Source organism: Carassius auratus, chromosome 15, assembly GCF_003368295.1.
Source record: "Carassius auratus strain Wakin chromosome 15, ASM336829v1, whole genome shotgun sequence".
NCBI lineage: Eukaryota > Metazoa > Chordata > Actinopteri > Cypriniformes > Cyprinidae > Carassius > Carassius auratus.
Window position 1 is genome coordinate 2,496,577 of NC_039257.1, and position 19,382 is coordinate 2,515,958.

The 19,382-nt window shown below is 34.6% G+C and overlaps 1 protein-coding gene across 2 annotated transcripts in view; it reads right to left on the bottom strand.

Moving 5' to 3' along the window:
- Positions 1–19,382, bottom strand: part of LOC113114726 (T-lymphoma invasion and metastasis-inducing protein 1) — a 70,797-nt gene that overhangs the window by 46,099 nt on the left and 5,316 nt on the right. Inside the window, exon 1 of one of the 2 annotated variants that reach the window (XM_026281663.1) lies at positions 8,453–8,771. The exons of the other annotated variant lie outside the window; for it this stretch is intronic. The gene's annotated coding sequence lies outside the window, so the exon portion shown is untranslated. Of the gene's footprint in view, positions 1–8,452; positions 8,772–19,382 lie in introns of those variants that run through there. 2 annotated transcript variants of the gene reach the window in all.

Sequence of the window (19,382 nt, forward strand, 5' to 3'; positions counted from 1 at the left end):
TGCATTTCTGCTCAGAACATACAAACTGCAAAACAACAACAACAACATAGAAAGGATTCAACTAAATACTGTCAAACAGACCTCAAATTGAATGGTTTTTTTTTTTCATTTTGATAAAAAATGCCATAAACAACTTAATATCAGTGTTGTTTTAAAAGTAGTCATATCTCTGAGCCACCAAACTAGATTTCATATAAGTTCTTCCATTCAGTGTTATTGTCAACTAAAACTCAAAATATAACTGCACTGTAATTTTCTGCTAATACATTATCCATTAATTTTACAGACATTTCCATTAACTCTAAAACACCATGCAATGCAGTCCAACATTCAAAATATAGGTAAAACACCTGTTAAAAAATCAATCAATCAATCAATATGGAAAATTACTAATACAGTACATTGTGCCGTTTTTACAGATTTATTTCAGAGTGTGAAAAAATATGTAAACGATAAAAGAACTTATAAATAATGCATGATTTTGGTAAAACTTAAAAAAATTTGAAATGCGGCCTTGAAGTTGCTAAAATAAAAAATAAATAAACGAAAACTAAACCGACAATTTAAAGATCTAACAAAAATATAGGCAATTTAAGTAACAAAATTCTTAAAACGTAAACTAAAATTAAAAAAAAAAGTAAATATGTAAGTTAAAAATATTAATAAATACTATGATACTGCATAAATAATACTAAAATAACCCAGCTTCTATTGGTGGGGGTTTGGGGGGACCACGCCCCCAAACGCACACCATTGGCTAAGTAATGGCAAACATTAAAAACATAACTGACATTACCAAAAACAACTGCAGTAAAATGAGATAATAAATATCTCAAAGTGACCCCCTGAATGATAATTTTACACTAATCATTACTGCGTAAGCACAGTAACTGGTCGTAGACTTCACTATCCACTAAATCTTTTGATGCTCCCAAAATTGCCCCTGAATTTCCTGAGTTCCTCTGAGTCAGAGCAAATGCAGCATCCTGCCCTAATCTAGCGGCTTTGAAGCCCATGAACGACGTGCTGATCAGCACCTCCTCAGGGACATCTGCCCCGTGCTTCAATAGGTGGAAGGACTGTGTGGACCTGAGACCCGACAACACCCAACAACTTCAGAAGTACAAAACTACTCTTTGCTTACGCTCAAACACAGTTTTGGCCTGAGGAAATAATAATCTAGTTTACTTTACTTTTTAGGGACACTTCAAATTATTTTCAGTAACTGAAAAAGCTGAAATGAAAGTTTACATTGAATAAACAATTTGGAATTAAAAAAAGATAAATGTTGCCTTAGCAATTAACACTTAAATCACTATAACTTAAACTAAAATAAAAAAAAATAATGCTTAATTCAAATATTGAAAAAAGGGTAGAGTTAAAATACATAACTACATAACAGCAAATCTGAAAAGTGCTGCTTTAAATGAAGTTTAAATTTAATTAAATCTAAATAGTAATTTAAAAACTTACAAAAGGAAAACTAAAAATGTTTCTTTGGCAACTAAATAGATTTAATATACTAAATCTGATTCTCAGGGAACACGTGTTAGGTAAAAAAAAATTATAGCCTGAATGCACTGTAAGTCGCTTTGCATAAAAGCGTCTGCTAAATATAAATGTGCACTTGCATAACAAGCAAAAGTAAATCTAAAGAATATCAAAAAAACAATTATCTGCAATTGAAACAATGCTAAAATAAATAAAAAATAGAGATATTAGATGAAAAACTTGAAAGAAAATTGAAAATGTTGGAAAACTGAAATGAAAACTAAGAAAATAATAATAATTTTAGGGACAAAAATACTATATAGTTAGCTAAAGCAAAGCTAAAATGTTAATATCGGTGTTTTATGATTGCCATCATTACTAATAAGACTAATAAGTTAAGATAAATCTTCACAAAACAAGTCTGGTATATTTAGTAAAGCACACAAGACTTAGCACTTAACGACATCTATGTTCCGGCACGCTAGGGTCAACCAACCAGTCCACGCTGTTTACTTGAGCCTTTAGGAAGCAAACAAAAGAAGATTCTCAAGCACAGTGGAAGAGTGAGGTCACATGACCTTTAAGACAATCTGCATGTGAAAACATCGCTCTGTGTCTATTAGCATTAGGAATAATTACTGTAAGTACTTAACGGCTCTGTGCAACATGTTTGCACATGAAATGGGCCACAGTTTGATGTTTTTGACTTCAAAGAGGGAGGGGCAAGCTACTAGAGTAACATTATCGCATTACCATGATACTTAGATATTTTCAATATTAAACATTGGTACCAAATCATTATTATTACTATAGTGGTGAAACTATGATAAAGTGATTATGCTAAAGTTTCAGTGGACTCGATTATACTGGAGTAATTTAACCTATAAGCAGCTGGGTCAACATGTTTTAATTCATACACATGTTCCTGGCAAAAGTGAAGTCATTTACAAATGTTGGTTTAGATGTTTTCTGCACTTCCACCTGTTGTTTCTGGAGAGTGTGTGAAGTATAAACACCTCTGGAGAGCCGTCAGATGAGCACGTCTGCATCGGTTCACACCAGACTGAACGTGTCAAGCATAAACAAGGCTTTGCAATGCCTCGGTTTGCTACACTGGTTTGAAGTGCTACAAGCTTGCTTAAGGAAACAGTGTTTACAATGTGCAGTGCTTTTGTAAACATTAAAAACATTATGGATTGTGTTGAAGTTACTAGGAGTTGCCTACTGTGTTTATTATGGCTGTTGGTTTCACATCTTCATTTGGTGTGATTAACTGGAAATAATTAATGCATTTAAAGCATATTCTTGTCACAATACAGTATTGTTTCAATTTTGCAAATAGAAGTCCAAACAAAGTCACAGCAGTGATTTTTTACTAAATAAATCAAGGGAGCCAATTAATCAATGATCTATTCATAAAGACACTTGCTTCGTTTCTGAATGAATCAACTGTTTGAACAAATCAGATGAATGCATGACTCAATGACGCTTTTATCCAAGCTCAAATGAAAGTTTTAGTTTCATATTCTGAGCATCATTTCATTTTTTTAATCAATCAAATTTAAATGTATCTTTTCAATATCCAATATAAATAATAAATAAAACCCATTACTGTCAAAGCATTATTTATGCAATTCTAATCGCACTGTAAATGCAATGCAACCTGTGTAACTATAACTACATGCCACTTAATGCTCAGACACTGAAAACAAAATTGCCACATTGTAAGTTTAAAATGTAATAAATTACATGTCGATTCAAAATGCTTTTCTCATTTAACACAATTATTATAAATTATCTTTCAGGGGTAATAATTTTGGGAAATAACCCAAATTAATGTGTTATTTCATTTTTTTAATCTAATTAATTTAATTAAGTGGCAATCAATTTAAAGAAATTAATCAGCACATCATTTAATTAATTAGATTAATGAATTTTAATCACTTGGCAGCCCTAGTTTTTATATTTAAATTCTTCTTTTATGATCTCAAAGTAAACACTAATAAATTAGCACATTTACACACTAAATCCAAACCAACAAACAGCATTTTCTCGATCACAGTGAGGTGATTAAAGCTCATCGGAGGACAGACCAACAAACTTTTCCGGTTCAGAGAAGTATTTTCTGAAGGACAAGTGATGACATGTGTTGCTCTGATTACCTGAGCCCCGTGTGATACAGCGAGAACAGATTAACCAAATCCAGTTTCCAGAAAATCTCTCCTGCACATTATCTGAGTTTTTCCCCTGTGGAAGCCTCCGCCGAACCCTGGGGTCTCTCCTCCCGCCCCTCGTCCCCGTGCCGTGCAGCCGAGCGTAGCCAGATGGGATTCAGACACACATGACTTCACAAAGCTGCGTTGAAATGAGTTTACTCGCTCTGAGCTCCGATCACAGGCCTTTAATTTCCACCCGGCTCCAGTACAATAACGCCCCTGTTTCCCTCTCTGTGCCACGATGGAGCAGGAAGATCAAGAACAAACTAACCGTGTGCACAGGTCTGTTGACCTAAACCACCTGTCTAGCGGTTTGACATCCACTTTAAAACAGCTGCCCTCAACCACAGAAATAACAACCCTTCAATTAAATCACTCATCAAAACACAGGGCGGAACCGGGAAGAATGGTGTTTTTGATGCATTCTGGGTAAATGGAATTATAGGCCACATTACGAGGAACAGGAAGCCAGTGAGACAAAACCAAGTGAGCTGCTTACCAAGACAGTATTTTAAGTTAGTATCATCAAAATAAAAGCTATAGCCAGATCATCATATGCATGCTTCGTGGAGGAGAATCCCATAATGCAGTACACAGAGAAAACTCATTTTTCCAATATAATATCAGAGTAAGAGAAATGTTAACTATAAATATAACTGGGATGCAACAAACATTTATTTTGATAATCAATTAATCTAAAGATTCCTAGAACGATTAATCAACTAATCATTGATTATTTTACTGATTAATCAGTAGAATTTGATTGATTATTCAGTTATACATAATAAATAAAAGATAGTCTAATCACTTCAGCTTTGAGAAATTATAAATTATAAACATGTAATTATCCGTAGTCAAGTCTCTAGTGTGGAAAACTATTGACTAATAAGTGAATTCCATTTTTGTATTATAATTTGTGTATTAAAAAAATAATACATTTATAAAGAAATATATAAAATATAACATAAAATTATAAATAATAAAATAAACAACTGGAATACATTTTTGTCAAGTCTGGTGTCTTCACAAAACAGTGACAAATAAATTAATTTAATATTTGTATTCAAAATAAAAAACAATGTGTTTATATAAAAGCATATATAAAAATTCATTATATTCAAAAAATCCTATGAAAATAATAGAATAATAAACACTATTGGAATCTCTAGTGTAGTTATACATAAAAATATAATTATTGTTCAAATAAATTCATTTCAAATTGCTATTTATAACAATGCATTAACAAAAAATTTACTAATTAATTAATTTTAAACTGCTATTCATAATATTAATGGGCGCGCTTAAAAATATATATATATTCAATTAAATTCTAAATAATAAAATAATGGAATAAACTGTAAAGTCTCTAGTACATAAAAAAAATTAATACATTTCATATAATAATATATTTTATATTTATATTTATAATAAAAACAATATATTTATAGAAAAGTATATAAAAACTAGTAAATAAAGTAATAACTAACTTTAGAAATCAGTCACTTACAGTTTGTTTTAATTTGCATTAAGATGCTCTTAAGATGCTAAGATCTGGGTTATGAAACCAAACTAAACCACAGCATCTTGACATGAAGGTTGAGAGGCACACAGATAAAAGGGATTCCCCGTGTTTAAACACTACCGTACAATCACAGCTGCTAGTGTGAGCACATCACTCCATCCTGTTGACAGGGAAGTATTCCTGCTATGGACTGGAAGTCATAAAACTCTGAAGAATCTGTTTGGAAAACAATGCATATGTGCAAGATGAGATACCATCTCACTCTAACGACAGGTTTGATTCTCTCTAACCCCCAAAACCAATCCAGGAGAGTTAATTAACAACGCTGATACAGGAAAAGCAACCCCGAGGCAATGACCACATCAAAGCACAATGAAAGTGATCTATATTTATGAAAATCATGTTCTTGCCTCGTTTTTAATTATCAAAGTCAGTGTGTCCCGCGAGTAAAGAAGGAAACTATTTCAATCAATTACTTTCAAGGGAAGAAAAAAGCTTGGCTCTGTATTAAACCCGTTTAGTTCTTCACTCGAGCAGAACTAAATAACAATTAAACCTTTGTTGGCTTGATTGCTGGTTCCCATATGAAGATTATGAAAACTAAACTGCACTACGGTCAAAACAAAGCATTAGTTCCTCAAAGCTGATTTTGTTTCTGCATTTTTTTCAGAAATGAGCCTGTAAAGTGCAAATATTTGCCCCAGGAACTGGTATTTAGAGGCATTTTTACCTTCAAAAGGGAATGTTGAATAGCTACACACTAATGATTTATGTAAAAGACTTTAACTGAATCAATAAACGGACATAAATCTTACATTTGAACAGTTATGGCTTAAATATACAATCAAATAAACATAAAAAGTAGCTTATTACATTCAAAATTTCATGGCAGGTTCCCATTGTGATGCTATTGGGGCATGTTGTCACATACATTTATTTTGTTTTCAATGACTGTGAATCTAATCTTCTGATCAATAACAGTGAAACTGTATATCAGAAACAGAATTTGGGGAATAAAACCTATAAACTGGTGGAAAAATGTTTTCATTCCATATGAAATGTTAAACAACAAGAATTGGCCAAACAGATTCTATTGTGATCCTGTTGGGGCATGTTGTCACAAAGGGTCACTGAGTTTTAATTCAACTGTGAAGTGTGAATATAAACTCCTGATCAATAATGGTGAAAAGTGTCTTTCAGAATCAGATTTTTACAAATAAACCAAGAAACTAAAAAGTAAAAAGTGTGACAACTAGCCCCGGTCTCCTGTACATTAAATGTTCGACAAGAACAACGGTCAATTGGGACGCGTTGTCACAAAAGATCAACTTTTGAATGAATTGTGAATCTATACTCCTGATCCATAATGGTGAAACAGTTAAAACATACCAAGAAACTAACATAATGAGACAACTAGCCCCGGTCTCCTCTAAAAGAAATGTTAAACAGCAAGAATTTGCAAAAGGGACCTTTTTGACACCAAATCTGACCTTGCTTGTGACTCAACTGGCTTTAAGTTTTCCCAGTGTTCTCTACTGGCTCTCGTATGATGCAATGCACTTCACAGCTGCGTCCACCAGCGCTGACCTCCTGTCCTGCCTGACTGCGGATGGCTGATTCATTTCCATCTGTATACCAGCAGATGAGAGATTCCTTCTGTCTTTCTGCCTTTCCTTTTCTCAGGCCATTCAGAGTGAATAAATTCAGCCCGTCTAAAGTCCTTCACACCAGGACACGCTCAGAGGGGATTCTCCTTGACTCTGACCGACTCACACATTTGCAATTCATCATCTTCCTCACACAGCTACACAATAGCAGCAGCACAGGAGCTTTGTCATTCTAACGACACACGCATGGACAGTTTACGGCGTCTGACACCCGCAGAAAGCCTGTGTTTGCATGTCATTAACTACCAGTTCAATTAGCATTTAAGACCACGGGTGGAAGACATTAACAATGTTTTAAATTGGCTTTGTTCGTTCAGGGTGTACCTTTTGATATGCAACAGGCAATTGGAAAAGCAGCATTATTAAGACATGCAACTTTGCTAAAGGCAAAATAAAACTTATTTTGCAAAGCACAATCCAAATGCCACACATGCAAACTATATCTCCAGCCAAACAAACTTTATTGGAATTTTTGTCATCATTTGGATCCAAATAGGAATTCCAGAGTAGAATTCCAACAACCAACAAGTAGATCTTAAGAATAAATAATTCACAAAATGACTATTAAGGATCCAGTGTCAATGTAGAAACTCACAAAAGAATTCAAAGCAAATCTTTCAGGGGTTTTAAAACTCCTGCATCTTTCTTTAAACTTTAGTAGAAAGACATTATTAAAATAATAAACTACTCGATATGCAATTTGACTCAACCGGTCTCACATTACTTTTATGGTTTTTCCCAAATACTGGATAAGGAAATTAAAATATATTTTATAGACTATTTTATATAGATAATTTGCACTGAATTTCTTTCACTGAAATATTTTATGATTATTTTAAAACACTAAAGAATTTTGGAAAAATTAACTAAAAAAAAACATTTTAAAATACATTTTTTTTATTAACAAAATTAATTCAAATATATAATCAATATAAAAAAGAAAAGAAAATGTAAAAAAAAAAAAAAAAAGAATTATATTTCTAGGTTGTGACTGTGGGGGACCCTGACACTAAAAGAATTTAACAACAATGAAGGGAACATTTTACCCAAATGCAATCTTATGCAATTCTTTTAGGATTTATTGCAAATGATGACTCAAATTCCAACAGGGGTATTATGACTACAGATATATCAGCTATACATGACACCTCAGTGACAACAAACCTAAAGTAGAGATGTATAAATGTATTAAACCATTAAAAGTGACCAACATGCTTTGCACATCCACAAAGAAGACGTTAAGATCTGTGTTCAGTATACAATAACCATCAATAAAAATGTAAACGTAATGGTTATTAATGTTTTGCCGATGCAAACCCTTGTTTATTATGTCAATAAGCTTCTTTGAATGTTCAGATAGAACAAGTCAAAGAGAGACTGCGCGTACAGACTGCGCGTTCAGATGTGGGAAATCCTTTTTATCTGTTTTCTCTGCCTCTCGATAGATATCCAGAGTCTTTGAAGCCGTGAAACTGCAGCAAGTCCTCTACCGAAAAGCATCAACATAGAAACCCAAAGCCTGCCGCCACACCTCAATAACCGTGCGAATGTCTTACCTTCCCAGGGGGCGATCCTGTGACCCAATGACACGCGTCCTTTCTAAAATCTCATGTTTTCTGCAGCGCCGTCCACATTCCTTCCCCAACTCCACAACATACTGACTCCCACGTGAGTGGACGGGAACTGAGACAGCTTGGGATGGGGGCTGTGTCCGTTCAGCAACCCCCCCCTCTTCTCCTCCCCTCTCCCACACTCTTTTACCTCCTTCCCCTTCCCCCTTTCCTTCTGTCTCGGAATGAGTGAGATTGGGAGCAGGAATGTGTGTGGTTCTGCTCCTTTTGGTCTGTTTGAACGGCTCTGGTATGACCCTGCCGAGAGCACCAAATTTACACAAGAATTCAAACCCACCTCTCACAAACACAGACTCCGCCCACTTCTCACACCTTTCCCACAGAGCTCCGCCCACCTCAGGGCAAATTATCCCTTTTAAATAAAGTGTGCACCCCACAAAAAGCTGTCTAGGGCAAATTTAACCACAAAATAAAAATAAAAATTATTAATTAGATTTTTTATAAGCTTATTTTATGACCATTTCCCATTACAATATTATTTTTTTATAACTATTAAGCACATTTTCCTGCTGTCATTTCTATCATCAGTCTGAACAGCTCTGGGGAGACCCTGGGGAGAGCCTCAAATTTACAAAAGTTTTCAAAACTGCCACTCACAAACACTGACTCCGCCCACTTTTCCACACAGCTCCGCCTAAAGAGCGCATCCCACCAAAATAAACAAAAAGTCTATATCTAGGGGACATTTTTATATATATATATATATATATATATATATATATATATATATATATATATATATATATATATATATATATATATATATATATATATGCTTATTTTAGGACACCCCTCCCCCCTTTCCATTCATCATTTTTTTCAATGCAATATAATTTTTCTGACAATTATTTACATCATCTTCCTATTCTTATTATCATCATGTGTCTGGGCATTTTAGAAAAAAATTTCCCCTATTATTCTCATTATATATTATTTTTGAAAACGACATTTTAATGCAATATGGCAAAGAGGATATGAGGGGAAATATGTGCTTAATTGTCATTCAGATAATTTCACAATGCAGTAAATCTATAAATAGGGTCCATTTTATCATGCAAAATTCAATTGAGTATTTTTTCTTTTGATTTTGACGTAAAAAATGACCTTAATATGCTTAATTTTCCCTAAAATAATGCCACACTGCGATAAATCTATAAATGCATGCAAAATATGATTTACTGTTTTTATCTTTTTTGTGTGTGTGTGTGTGTAAAACTATGTCCTAGGCATGTTCAGGCCCTAAACCGGTTTAGTAATATTCACCCATCACAACCTCACTATTATCTTTCCACAAAAAACATCTATCATATGCCACAATACTCGCTTGAAGAGGTTAAATCTTAAATATTTGGACAGAACAGCATGCATATGTGTCTGTGGAGATAGAGGTGTGATTGGTGGGAAGGCAGCAGCGTTGTTGTCATAGCACCAGAGCTGTAGGAGGAGAGAGACACAGACGTCAATGATGACGACCTGAGCGGAATTCATTTTCAACACACACACACACACACACACACACCTTGTGTAGGTATTCTGGGATGCCAGGCAGTGGTCACAGTGTTTGGTAGCAGGAAGGTGTTCAGTCTCTCTGATCATGTGATCTGCGAGCTGCTTTACATACATAGCAGCACAGACGCCCGGGGCCAGATTGATGGCAGTGTTGGCTGGATGATATAACCCAGCCTTGGCTCGCTGTGAAGGGGGCAAGACGCTCAAACAGATGAACTGGACTGTACGCAGCTCAGAACACAACCTCCTGTCTAGACGATTGTGATTAAACTGTCTAAAATAAGAACCTCAACACTGCGGTTAGTCTGATGCCGTTTAAAAGTGACTAACATTGCCAGCCAAGGTTGTGACCCCTAATCTGTACAAACTACACAGCTGGATACTTTCTCCAAAATAGAACAGAGGGAGAGAGAGAGAGAGAGAGAGAGACAGAGAGAGAGAGAGAGAGAGAGAGAGAGAGACAGAGAGAGACAGAGAGAGGGAGAGAGAGAGAATGAAGGAAGACTGTCTTTAGCATCCTTACTGTAACATATTTAAAAACAATATGAAGTCATATTTGATTTAAATAATTAATATTAAATAAAAATAAGAATACATACTAATAAACCCATGATAATTAAAAAAAAAGAATAAAAAAAATGTTATAATTCCATAATATTGCTAAAAACAATTAAAAAATGGTTAATGGTTAATATGGTTAATAATCCCATAATAGTTAATAACTTTCTCCCAATAAAACAGAGAGAGAAACAGAGATTGAGAAAAGAAGAAGAAAGCTAAAAATTTTAGTAATTGGAGTAATTTATTTAAAATCAGTATGAACTTATGTTTAATTCACTCACAAAAGTTTATAATAACTATAAAAATGAAAAATTTCCAAATAATTCTAAAAAATAAAAATAAACACAATAACAATGCTATAAAATAATCTAAAATAAAAAATAACAGTAAATGTAAAAAACTTGATATTCAATAATACTAATAAAAAAAATCATGAAAACTGTCTAATTTATATTTAAATAATTCAAAGAATTAAAATACACATTACAATTTGAATTTCATAATAATTAACATTAAATTAGTAAAAAAGTAAGTACATTACTTTTGCTTTCGCCCTGACATTCAATAATAACTTTTACCTTTCAAACAATTTGCAACTCGTTTCAGAGAAACAAAATTACATTCAAAATCCAATCGAATCCTGATGGATAAAATCAAGTCCTGCCCTACATTATTCCAATTATTCAGTTTCATATGACGCATTATGAAGGTTAGCAATGATGTGTGCAGAAATGCCACACATCAGCTTTAACGAGATGAGTCGGTGTTGTTTTTGTGAGGAGTGAGACAGGCGTCACATGACAGTCTCCCAGCGATGTGAGGAGGAACAGGGTAAACGCAGGTCCGTCTGATCCCACAGGAACGCCAGACGGACCGCCGTGTCTGCTCCACATGATAAACTCTCAGCTGTTCGCTTCCTAAGAACCTCTCATATTCTGCATCCAATGATTCATTACAGTAGGGGCTGATCTATTATGAAGCAGTTTAGTATTCATGATGCTTCAGATCCTCAGGCCATTTTAATATGGAAATGTTGGGATGTGAAATAATAATTATATAGTATCAGAATTGGAAATGACCTCGGTGACCCCAATTCCAGACAGAAAGTCCTATTGCTGAAGGAGATATTCTTCTTAATAATTCAGTCACACCAAAACTGAAGTGATTAGCATGCTGCAACTAGGGCTGAAACGATTTCTCAAGTAACTCGATTACAAAAAATTATCAAGGCAAATTCCTCTGCCTCGAAGCCTCTTTTAATTTATTTTAAATCTCACGTCAGGTTCTTTCGCAATAATTTTTTTTTTTTATGTGACGCAACGTGTTTACGTCACCCACAAAGTGGAAGGAGACTCAGGAGTCAGCAGTGTTTTGATTTGAGCGTGCGGGCAAACGTAAAGAGAACGTCGTGGGTTGTGTCCATTGCAAGATAGCGCTGGCATACCACAACTAGGGCCCTATGTTTTCACGGAGGGAATCGCAGAATCCAGTCATAAAAACGTAATTTACAGTTTAACGCGGAATGGTACGGAATTTGCCAAATTTTGAATGGATTTATCTAAAATAGATCATTGCACTTACATCAAATCAGGATATGGACTAATATCTGTAAATATGAAGCCGGAACCGTCTTTTTAAATATGAATGCTGCATGTTCTGCATGTCTGTGTTAACAAATGGAGCAGAAGCATCTTCCTTTATCACACATACTGAAGCGCGCGTGACGCTCGCGGTGATTTCAGCGTCTGCTGTCTCACTAAATAAGAGGAGAACACATGAACAACATCTCCTGAACTGCTCTGACAGTCACTTCATGAGCATTTGACCGTTTGATTTGAGTAAAACTAGCATCACATCACATACACTGAACTGTAAAGGTACGTCAACCTGTCAAAATAAAAGTCTGGTTTAGTTTAGTTATTGCGGGTTAGTACCAAAAAGTTAAGTTTGCTTAATTTTCAATAATTAAGAGATAAATTAAATTAATGTTTTATGTGTTTAATGTTTAATGTGCATCTCAGAAAATGCTTTATTTAAAACCCCAACTGAATGGCATTTAAATGCACTTAATTCATCTGTCAACTTTATTGTCATTGTTCACAGTACAAGTACAGACAGAGAAACAATGGGTAATAATTAAATGTTTATTTTTGATGTATGCATTGCATTCTATGCATTTAAAAAATAAAAATATTTTTTCTAAAAAAGGAAACTTAGTTGTTAATTTAAGAGACCCAGGAGTCTTATTGTCTCTTGCATAATTAATATTGCACTTTAATTAAGCAAGAAAACATTGAAATGAATCTAATGGAATTTTTGGTAGAATACTCGATTACTAAAATATTCGATAGCTACAGTCCTAGCTGCAACCATAAATAATGCCATATTTGACACAATATATTACTCAGAAACAATTAAATCAACACTTTTATTCATGAAAAAATTATCAAAATATTTCTAAACGTATACAAATTCTTGAGCAGTTAATTAACATATTAGTATTCTTTCTGAAGGATCATGTGACACTGAAAACTGGAGTAAGCATCACCAAAATTAATTACATTTTAAAAATATATTCACATAGAAAACGTTTAATTTAATTTGCAATAACAATTTAAAAAATTCCTTGTATTTTGGATCAAATAAATGCAGGCTTCTTGAGCATTAGACACAAAAATATTTTGTCTTTGCACAGTCCTTACAAGTAATCTAATAAAATAATTTGCTGTCCATATATTCATTTCTTTATTAAGTAGTTGCGTGATAATTGAGATAATGTTTAGTTAGATGACCATTAATGCAAAATAGAGGTTCAGCAACAAACCAACGTAAAAAGGAGGAGGCTGAATTCAATGCTCCTGAATTTCTTCTCATATTTGGGTTTATTCTGCGAAAATGACTCACTTACTGTACATTATTCCTGATGTATTTAAGAAAATATCTATTTCACTACAAAAAAAAGCATAAAAAACTAAAAGCATAATTCACTAAAAATTAAACACCTCAATTTTCTTCTAAATGAGCAAAGTGCATTTCAAACATCACGTTCTATAATGTGTTTTTAATTCACAATGAGTACATGTTGCATTCTCAGCACTGCTAAGGATTCTTTAGCTATAACTACTAGAGAGAAAGTTTGATACTAGAGAATACAGTTTCGATTTCAGCCTCCAACGATTATGAAAACACAAAAATCGAGTTAAATGATTATTGCATCCCCATTCTGCCCTCTAGTGGCGCGCTTTTCCTCCTCTAGAAATAGCCCAATTTCATGTGCAAATCAGTAAAATCGTGTAACATGACTTGCAAAATGGGACGAACTTGATTTATTTAAGTGGATTAGATTCATTCATGTTTCTAAAAAGAACAAGCTCTATTCCTCGGGAGGATTTCTGTGATGCACTCAGAAATGGAACAGAACAAGGACAAAAAATTATTTTAACACTATGTGTGTGCCTAAATGGACAGATACACGCAAAAAAATGTGGCGCTTAGTTGTTTTTCACATAAACCCTCACCGGTTATGTAATAAATGAATGCAAACACTTGAGAATGTAAATATGTGTGTAACAGTAAATTTGATCCAGGCGGCTCTTAAAGTGACAGCAGGGTCCTTCTGCAGACGGTGTGCTTCATATTAAACAGAAATCACTCATTGCTTTTAACTAAAGGAATTTTTATCTTTAATGAAGTTTAATTCTTAAAATTAAGACTAAGTTGTTTTATTTTAAATTAGATTATTCATATAAATTGATCGCTGTTTTCAAATAAATCATAAATTTTTTTGGTCATATGGCCCACTCATAATCATGTTGAATAATCGTGATTACAATAATGACCAAAATAATTGTTATTATGATTTTTCTCATAATCAAGGAGTCCTATGTCTATACATTTATAGCAAAAACACCTGGTTTAATGGCAAAAAAACGGAAGGTATCTTTATCGCCCCTTCAGTATAAAAGCAGAAGCACAAATTACTGCATCAGTTATTTGACTGTTAAAATCCAATATAACAAGTTATTAAAAATTAAATATAAAATGCTTAATAATATGTTACCGTTGTGTGCAAACCTGTGCTAAACTTCATCATTATGCTTTAAAACAAACCAAACAGCCCTCAATCGGCTCATGTAGAGAATCACCCTTAAGACCAGCAAACCACAATAATGAAGGACAAGCAAACGCAATATCCTTCTTCAAACTGAGGCAGTCTTCTTCTACAGTCAGGGACTTTACCTTCGCGGTCTGCCGTGTTTGCATTAGGTTTTCTGATGTCAGTCACTGAGGAATTCAATAAAGCATCCCCAACTGAGACAAAAAACATCAGTGTTCACACAGAGAAGCTGCGTACTGTTCCTGAATCCACAATATTTCAGTGACTCTAAACCTAGCAGCCTAACTGGGATTTCCATTTAAAGTCATCGACGTGCCAGAAGCACAGAAAAGCACTCCAAATTTACTCACAGCTGTTTGGAATCACGTTCAGAGACAATACATATTCATAACACTGGAAACAATGCCCTGGCTTAGCAAAGAGATGTACAGAAACATGATGTGACTTGGGAATCACATTCTTGTCTGATTATAAAACATGACAGGGATGAGAAACACTGCACCTCTCATGTGACCGCAAGCGTTTGTTTGCTTTGCATGATTTATATGTTTTGTCTTATCAAGACAGTCGGATAGTCCTGTAATAATTTCATGCAACCATTCAGTGAATAAACATTTTCAACCCAATTTTTTAATCAAGCAGCAGATGAAAACTGAATTGGCTGCTGTCATCAATGCCTGTTGCATAAATGCTGCATAAAGAGATTAAATTCAATACTTAGCTCAACCCCAAGTCTAAGTATCACCAATCGCAGTAAAGGTCATAGTGTTGATAGTGTAGGTGGTGCAGGTTTGAGTCTGGCTTGTGATTCTTCCCAATATTTTCTTATCACTTTCTACTATATCTATCATTTAAAAAGTAGACATTAAAGTATCTGTGATCAAGTCAACCATAATACAGCCGACTCGAGTCCACGTGAAACTGCAATAAATATAAAAATTTAGTTAAAAATAAAACTATTTCTAAATGTGGTTATTATTTTTTATAGCTTTATACCACTGTTATCAGTGGTAGAGCATTGCGTTAGCAGCGCAAAAGGTTATGGGTTCAATTCCCAGGGAACACAGATACTGGTTAAAAAAATTATAAAAATATTACAAAATTTATAGCCTGATTGTACTGTAAGTCGTTTGGATAAAAGTGTCTGCTAAATGCATAAATCTATACATAATGGACTATTCAAATGTTTGTGGTCAGTTCAAGTAACAGTAAAGACATGTATAATGTTTAAAATATGAAACATTTTTTAAGTCAAAATAAAGAAAAAAATGCTATTTTTATTCAAACATTTTTTAAAACCTATTTCAAATGAATAAATGCAAATAGATGCCGTTCAACTTCTTATTCATCAAAGAATCATGAAAAAGAAACAGCACAACTTTTTTCATCATTGATAACGATCAGAAATGTCTCTTGAGCACAAAATCAACATGTTAGAATGATTTCTGAAGATCATGTGACTCTGACTGGAGAAACGATGCTGAAAATACAGCTTTGATCACAGAAATAAATTACATTTTAAACACTACAATGGAAAACAGTTATTTTAAATTTTATATTAAATTAATGTTTAAGAATATTAAATTTCTTCATAAAAATCCTAAACCCCAACTATCTGAACAGTAATGTGTATAATATTACTTAATGTTTTATACCCACTCGTTTAGAATAATCTTTGTTACATTAAATATGAAGAAAAAACTACAGTGATTGTATATTTTTGTCTATATTCTGAGAGTCTAAAAGGGTTGAGAAGATGACTCAGATGTTCCAGGAACTCTGGATTGAACTTGTAAGATTCTTGTTAGGAAGCAACAGCTGCTAAATACGTTTCAATATTTGAGATTGCTTCTTCAAATCCCTAATAAATCCCCGGCATGTTGGCTTACTAGGATCTGATCTTCACTCTTTCCCTCTCTGGTACAACTACATGTAGAATAAGCGTGGAGTAGAGGGCTCTCACCGGCCATACCTCACTTCAATCAGGGCTTAAGAAGAAAAAGAAATATTTATTACAGTCCTGCTAGGCTCGATCTGAGACAACAGAGAGTCAGGCTTAGTATAAGGGACCAGATGAAAGGGATTGGCCAGAACATACTTGAGATCATTAGTGAAGATCCCCAGCAGACTCCATCTCATCTCCTTCTTCTTCTTCTCTCCAATATACATCAAAGCAGTCTGTCTCTCTGAATGCAAACTAGCCAGAACATGTCATGTAAACGCTCAGGCAAACGATGATATGTTGGCATGAGGTGGGCTGATCTTCTTCTACAATCATGATTGTACACCCAGCACCAGAGGAAGGGGGGGTTTCTGCAGAGTCACGTGACTTTAGGCTGCATGACTGCACGCTGATTACTGCACAGTGTGGCGGGACAAAGGTAAGCTGCTCTGGTGAGCGATTTTGAGGTCAACAATTTTTGTCTTAAAGAAAAAAGGTCACACAAAGATGAAAATTGGCAAAAAATGTTTTAAATAAAATCGCCTCAGTTCATTTAAGATGCATATGAGTTTATGTCTTCACAGCAATAGATTTGGATTGAAATATAGCATTATATCACTTGCTTACCAATGCTGTGAATGGGTGCCGTCATAATTAGAGTCCAAAAACATCCCAATAATCCACAAGTAATCCACACCACTCCAGTCCATCAGTTAACATTTTGTGAAATGAAAAGCCGTGTGTTTGTAAGAAACAAATACAAAATAATCCATAATATTGCTTTTCCAGTGAAAAAGTCATATCGTCGGAATAAGGAGAGAAACCTGCACAGATCAAGCACCGTTTACAAGCAAAAACAGTCCAAAACTGTTCTAAACAAATATGTGGGTGGATTTGATGTGAGAGGAGAACAGGAGATGGACTTTTCCATGTGAGGAAATGTTATTATGGACTCGTATTTTTGATCAGAAGTGACAGTTTAAAGTAAAAAAAAAAAAAAAAAAAAAGCCTGAATGATGGATTCGTGTCTTACAAACTCAAAGCTTTTGGCTTTTCAAGACATGAATTGATGGACTGGAGTGCTGTAGATAACTAGTGGATTATTGGGATGTTTTTATCAGTAGTTTGGACTCTCATTCTGACGGCACTCATTCACTGCAGAGGATCCAAAGTTTCTCCAAATCTGATGAAGGATTGCCTGAAGGTGAAAAAAAAAAAAATCTTTTATTTTAATTTCTGGGTGAACCATTCCTTAAAAGACCAAAAAGCTGACCCAAAAATAAAAACATATCAAACCTGTATATTTTTTTTGTTAAAGATTTTTTGAAAGACATGGACAGTCCTTTTTATAAAAAAATAAAATAAAAATAAAAAACATTTTTTTTTTGTCTTGTACGCAAAGTTAACAGGAAACAGTTTTGAATGACATGAGAGTGAGAAAAAAAAATTGAAATATTATTTTTGGGTAATTTACTCCTTCAACCTAGTGACATAAAATAAACGAGCGTCGTTGTTCTGCAAATACAGGGCAAATCAAACGGTCCCACTTAAGCAATGATGCATTTCCATATTTGCGCCAAATGCCTCTGTGCCATCACAATCCCACTGACAATCTGCGTCCGTAATAAAAATAAATGGTGAACACAGGCAGAGTTGAACTGAGGGACAGTCAATCCTTCCGTTCAGATCATCCAGAAAACCTCCCAGCCACATGCAAAACATTACCTGATTTAGCAAAATCACTCATTCCCTCAACAGAAAAATACACAATGTGCTGATTTCAGAGGAAAAATCTGTGCAGTGGATAAAAATGATAAAACGATGTGAAAAAAATCAGGGCCATTCACAGGAAACTGCCTTTTGTGTGCCTCGTATGTCCCTTGTGACTTACTTCTGATATTCTAATCCTAGACATCATTGCACAGATTTAAATGTTTCTTTTTTAAAGAGAATTTTTATGCATGAAAAAAGGTGGGAAAATTATTTCCTAAAAGCTCAGCAGCACAACATCCTGGCACTTTTCCCTTGCAATGACCAAACTAGTTATAAACTGATGTTCCAGTTATATATCATCCAAGCTAGAAGCCAATTCTCATCAACAACAATGAAATAGGAGTTTCATTTCAGTGGGAGCATCTGTCTGTTTTCATAAACAGGGCTAGGAAACACAATCACATCAGGCTGACAATAACATGTGCTGGTGTATTTACTTGTGTATCAGATCTCAGATAAGGCTGGATATGCTAAATACGGAATAGCTACACCGTGACATTTCTCCTCAGCATCTGTCCTCCGTCATGCTAAAGTTACGTGGATCATTTATCTCCTGCATAATTAACAGCACTGATGGATGGCCCTGGTTTATACGTCTGGGCTAAAAGACCCACTTTCAGTTTCCCCACAATGCTCTGTGGGTTCATCAGTCGTAGTAGATGTGTTATAATGGAGGCAGAGGATGCTGAGTCATTCCCAGAGCCATGAGCCTGAGTCGCCCCTCCTGACAAATTCATCCTTCATTTTTATCAGGATTAGAGATTATCCATGTGTATCCGAGACCCTGCATGTGCAGGCGTGCATGTCTTTTCTCAGCCACGCTGGCTCAGCAGCTGCCCTCTCCTTCCCAGCATCCATTACCAGCAGAAATAAAGATGCATGGTTAATTATGCAAAGCCCTCACATCTGTCCTCTCCAGGACTAGAGTGAGAGGAGATGGATGATTTAAAACA